The following is a 5,000-nucleotide window of genomic DNA, read 5'->3' as shown; positions in this document are numbered from 1 at the left end:
AAGCACAATTTTTAATAAAGGAGAGGTTAATGATATAATAATTAGCACTGAAAGTCATCTGACATGATTTGAAAGTAAAATGTTGTGCATTGAAAGTAACCAAAGCTCTTTTTACTTTGAGTGGACATCATTTTCTTTCAAATGAATTTGATATTTTGCTAAATGTACAAAACTTTCTTACAAATTTGACATTCAAAATGCATTTGTAATTAATAAATGCTACTTAGTATGGCTGCTGAGATTCCTGGGCTCAGTCTCAAGGAGAGGAGGAGAATGACGGATAGAGAAAGAGAGAACAGGCAGGCATCCTAAAGATTTTGATGTGCCAGTATCTGACTCACCCTGAGCAACACTGGTTTCAAGCTTTTAGTAAATTTTCTGAAGAATGAAACAACCATGTGGTTGTAGTCGGCAGGATTTGAACCTGCGCGGGTAGACCCCAATGGATTTCTAGTCCATTGCCTTAACCACTCGGCCACGACTACCTCTCATGCAATGTGATGTTTTCACAAAAGTTTCTCTATGGGTTGAGCTACTTCATTTCAGGCTGTGAGGATGAATGAAGTAATATTGTATCAGAGATGATTTCCATGGGAAGTTAATCCTGACCACAGTGACCTGCATTAATGATTTTTAAAATATAACTTGGAGAATGCTTTATACTTGGTATAGTTTTGGGTTTGTAAAATGTCAGTACTGACATCTAAGTTTATCAAAAGCGTCATCCTTCGAGCCGGAATTGAACCAGCGACCTAAGGATTTCTGTACCAATCTCCTCTACAGTCCTCCGCTCTACCAGCTGATCTATCAAAAGATTCCATGATCGTACATCTGTGATATGACGTGCTATTAAAATGATTGAGTGTTAATTTTAAACATTATCAACTTTCCAAGCAAAATGAAAAATGATTTGACTACACAAAAGAGATTCAACTACTTATTCCTGTGTTGCTTTATCACACAAATTGTCATGTTTAATCATTTGGAAAATATCACTTTCAATAGATTTTTTAGTGTAGCCAAACTTATATCAAGATTAGAGATGCTTGAGCCTATCAAACCTTCTACACTCTTTTAAATTTTGCTTGTTTTGTAAACTAATCGAGTGTTCCAGGAATGATGGGGATATTCCATTGTTTGTTCTGATTTGACAATTCATTTTGGACAATGAGCGGCCCTTTTGAGCTAGTGAAGATAATTGTGCTACATGAGAGTATGCACAGACATTTATTTTTCTTTTTTTGCATTAAAGCACAATTTTTAATAATGGAGAGGTTAATGATATAATAATTAGCACTGAAAGTCATCTGACACGATTTGAAAGTAAAATGTTGTGCATTGAAAGTAACCAAAGCTCTTTTTACTTTGAGTGGACATCATTTTCTTTCAAATGAATTTGATATTTTGCTAAATGTACAAAACTTTCTTACAAATTTGACATTCAAAATGCATTTGTAATTAATAAATGCTACTTAGTATGGCTGCTGAGATTCCTGGGCTCAGTCTCAAGGAGAGGAGGAGAATGACGGATAGAGAAAGAGAGAACAGGCAGGCATCCTAAAGATTTTGATGTGCCAGTACCTGACTCACCCTGAGCAACACTGGTTTCAAGCTTTTAGTAAATTTTCTGAAAAATAAAACAACCATGTGGTCGTAGTCAGCAGGATTTCAACCTGCACGTGGAGACCCCAATGGATTTCTAGTCCATCGCCTTAACCACTCAGCCACGACTACCTCTCATTCAATGTGATGTTTTCACAAAAGTTTCTCTATGGGCTGAGATACTTCATTTCAGGCTGTGAGGATGACTGAAGTAATATTGTATCAGAGATGATTTCCATGGGAAGTTAATCCTGACCACAGTGGCCTGCGTTAATGATTTTTAAAATATAACTTGGAGAATGCTTTATACTTGGTATAGTTTTGGGTTTGTAAAATGTCAGTACTGACATCTAAGTTTATCAAAAGCGTCATCCTTTGAGCCGGAATTGAACCAGCAACCTAAGGATTTGTGTACCAATCTCCTCTACAGTCCTCCGCTCTACCAGCTGAGCTATCAAAAGATTCCATGATCGTACATCTGTGATATGACGTGCTATTAAAATGATTGAGTGTTAATTTTAAACATTATCAACTTTCCAAGCAAAATGAAAAATGATTTGACTACACAAAAGAGATTCAACTACTTATTCCTGTGTTGCTTTATCACACAAATTGTCATGTTTAATCATTTGGAAAATATCACTTTCAATAGATTTTTTAGTGTAGCCAAATTTATATTAAGATTAGAGATGCTTGAGCCTATCAAACCTTCTACACTCTTTTACATTTTGCTTGTTTTGTAAACTAATCAAGTGTTCCAGGAATGATGGGGATATTCTATTGTTTGTTCTGATTTGACAATTCATTTTGGACAATGAGCGGCCCTTTTGAGCTAGTGAAGATAATTGTGCTACATGAGAGTATGCACAGACATTTATTTTTCTTTTTTTGCATTAAAGCACAATTTTTAATAAAGGAGAGGTTAATGATATAATAATTAGCACTGAAAGTCATCTGACATGATTTGAAAGTAAAATGTTGTGCATTGAAAGTAACCAAAGCTCTTTTTACTTTGAGTGGACATCATTTTCTTTCAAATGAATTTGATATTTTGCTAAATGTACAAAACTTTCTTACAAATTTGACATTCAAAATGCATTTGTAATTAATAAATGCTACTTAGTATGGCTGCTGAGATTCCTGGGCTCAGTCTCAAGGAGAGGAGGAGAATGACGGATAGAGAAAGAGAGAACAGGCAGGCATCCTAAAGATTTTGATGTGCCAGTACCTGACTCACCCTGAGCAACACTGGTTTCAAGCTTTTAGTAAATTTTCTGAAGAATGAAACAACCATGTGGTTGTAGTCGGCAGGATTTGAACCTGCGCGGGTAGACCCCAATGGATTTCTAGTCCATTGCCTTAACCACTCGGCCACGACTACCTCTCATGCAATGTGATGTTTTCACAAAAGTTTCTCTATGGGTTGAGCTACTTCATTTCAGGCTGTGAGGATGAATGAAGTAATATTGTATCAGAGATGATTTCCATGGGAAGTTAATCCTGACCACAGTGACCTGCATTAATGATTTTTAAAATATAACTTGGAGAATGCTTTATACTTGGTATAGTTTTGGGTTTGTAAAATGTCAGTACTGACATCTAAGTTTATCAAAAGCGTCATCCTTCGAGCCGGAATTGAACCAGCGACCTAAGGATTTCTGTACCAATCTCCTCTACAGTCCTCCGCTCTACCAGCTGATCTATCAAAAGATTCCATGATCGTACATCTGTGATATGACGTGCTATTAAAATGATTGAGTGTTAATTTTAAACATTATCAACTTTCCAAGCAAAATGAAAAATGATTTGACTACACAAAAGAGATTCAACTACTTATTCCTGTGTTGCTTTATCACACAAATTGTCATGTTTAATCATTTGGAAAATATCACTTTCAATAGATTTTTTAGTGTAGCCAAACTTATATCAAGATTAGAGATGCTTGAGCCTATCAAACCTTCTACACTCTTTTAAATTTTGCTTGTTTTGTAAACTAATCGAGTGTTCCAGGAATGATGGGGATATTCCATTGTTTGTTCTGATTTGACAATTCATTTTGGACAATGAGCGGCCCTTTTGAGCTAGTGAAGATAATTGTGCTACATGAGAGTATGCACAGACATTTATTTTTCTTTTTTTGCATTAAAGCACAATTTTTAATAAAGGAGAGGTTAATGATATAATAATTAGCACTGAAAGTCATCTGACACGATTTGAAAGTAAAATGTTGTGCATTGAAAGTAACCAAAGCTCTTTTTTACTTTGAGTGGACATCATTTTCTTTCAAATGAATTTGATATTTTGCTAAATGTACAAAACTTTCTTACAAATTTGACATTCAAAATGCATTTGTAATTAATAAATGCTACTTAGTATGGCTGCTGAGATTCCTGGGCTCAGTCTCAAGGAGAGGAGGAGAATGACAAATAGAGAAAGAGAGAACAGGCAGGCATCCTAAAGATTTTGATGTGCCAGTACCTGACTCACCCTGAGCAACACTGGTTTCAAGCTTTTAGTAAATTTTCTGAAAAATAAAACAACCATGTGGTAGTAGTCCGCAGGATTTGAACCTGCGCAGGGAGACCCCAATGGATTTCTAGTCCATCGCCTTAACCACTCGGCCACGACTACCTCTCATTCAATGAAATGTTTTCACAAAAGTTTCTCTATGGGTTGAGCTACTTCATTTCAGGCTGTGAGGATGAATGAAGTAATATTGTATCAGAGATGATTTCCATGGGAAGTTAATCCTGACCACAGTGACCTGCATTAATGATTTTTAAAATATAACTTGGAGAATGCTTTATACTTGGTATAGTATTGGGTTTGTAAAATGTCAGTACTGACATCTAAGTTTATCAAAAGCGTCATCCTTCGAGCCGGAATTGAAACAGCGACCTAAGGATTTCTGTACCAATTTCCTCTACAGTCCTCCGCTCTACCAGCTGAGCTATCGAAGGATTCCATGAGCATACCACTGTGATATAACGTGCTATTAAAATGATTGAGTGTTAATTTTAAACATTATCAACTTTCCAAGCAAAATGAAAAATTATTTGACTACACTGAAGAGATTCAACTACTTATTCCTGTGTTGCTTTATCACACAAATTGTCATGTTTAATCATTTGGAAAATATCACTTTCAATAGATTTTTTAGTGTAGCCAAATTTATATTAAGATTAGAGATGCTTGAGCCTATCAAACCTTCTACACTCTTTTACATTTTGCTTGTTTTGTAAACTAATCAAGTGTTCCAGGAATGATGGGGATATTCCATTGTTTGTTCTGATTTGACAATTCATTTTGGACAATGAGCGGCCCTTTTGAGCTAGTGAAGATAATTGTGCTACATGAGAGTATGCACAGACATTTATTTTTCTTTTTTTGCATTAAAG

General features: G+C 35.6%; 8 non-coding genes across 8 annotated transcripts; all 8 read right to left on the bottom strand.

The window, feature by feature from the left end:
• Positions 1 to 403: 403 nt before the first annotated feature.
• On the bottom strand, positions 404 to 485 carry TRNAS-AGA (transfer RNA serine (anticodon AGA)). Its single transcript has one exon. It is a non-coding gene; the product is annotated as a tRNA-Ser (tRNA).
• Positions 486 to 724: 239 nt separating this feature from the next.
• TRNAY-GUA (transfer RNA tyrosine (anticodon GUA)) lies at positions 725 to 814 on the bottom strand. Its single transcript is given in 2 exon segments — positions 725 to 760; positions 778 to 814. It is a non-coding gene; the product is annotated as a tRNA-Tyr (tRNA).
• An 838-nt stretch (positions 815 to 1,652) lies between these two features.
• On the bottom strand, positions 1,653 to 1,734 carry TRNAS-AGA (transfer RNA serine (anticodon AGA)). Its single transcript has one exon. It is a non-coding gene; the product is annotated as a tRNA-Ser (tRNA).
• A 239-nt stretch (positions 1,735 to 1,973) lies between these two features.
• Positions 1,974 to 2,063, bottom strand: TRNAY-GUA (transfer RNA tyrosine (anticodon GUA)). The gene is given in 2 exon segments: positions 1,974 to 2,009; positions 2,027 to 2,063. It is a non-coding gene; the product is annotated as a tRNA-Tyr (tRNA).
• An 838-nt stretch (positions 2,064 to 2,901) lies between these two features.
• Positions 2,902 to 2,983, bottom strand: TRNAS-AGA (transfer RNA serine (anticodon AGA)). Its single transcript has one exon. It is a non-coding gene; the product is annotated as a tRNA-Ser (tRNA).
• A 239-nt stretch (positions 2,984 to 3,222) lies between these two features.
• On the bottom strand, positions 3,223 to 3,312 carry TRNAY-GUA (transfer RNA tyrosine (anticodon GUA)). The gene is given in 2 exon segments: positions 3,223 to 3,258; positions 3,276 to 3,312. It is a non-coding gene; the product is annotated as a tRNA-Tyr (tRNA).
• An 839-nt stretch (positions 3,313 to 4,151) lies between these two features.
• On the bottom strand, positions 4,152 to 4,233 carry TRNAS-AGA (transfer RNA serine (anticodon AGA)). The gene has a single exon. It is a non-coding gene; the product is annotated as a tRNA-Ser (tRNA).
• Positions 4,234 to 4,472: 239 nt separating this feature from the next.
• Positions 4,473 to 4,562, bottom strand: TRNAY-GUA (transfer RNA tyrosine (anticodon GUA)). Its single transcript is given in 2 exon segments — positions 4,473 to 4,508; positions 4,526 to 4,562. It is a non-coding gene; the product is annotated as a tRNA-Tyr (tRNA).
• Positions 4,563 to 5,000: the final 438 nt, after the last annotated feature.

Source organism: Pseudophryne corroboree, chromosome 4, assembly GCF_028390025.1.
Source record: "Pseudophryne corroboree isolate aPseCor3 chromosome 4, aPseCor3.hap2, whole genome shotgun sequence".
Classification (NCBI taxonomy): domain Eukaryota; kingdom Metazoa; phylum Chordata; class Amphibia; order Anura; family Myobatrachidae; genus Pseudophryne; species Pseudophryne corroboree.
The sequence above is the reverse complement of the archived record's forward strand: the minus strand, read 5'-3'. Positions and strand labels throughout refer to the sequence as shown.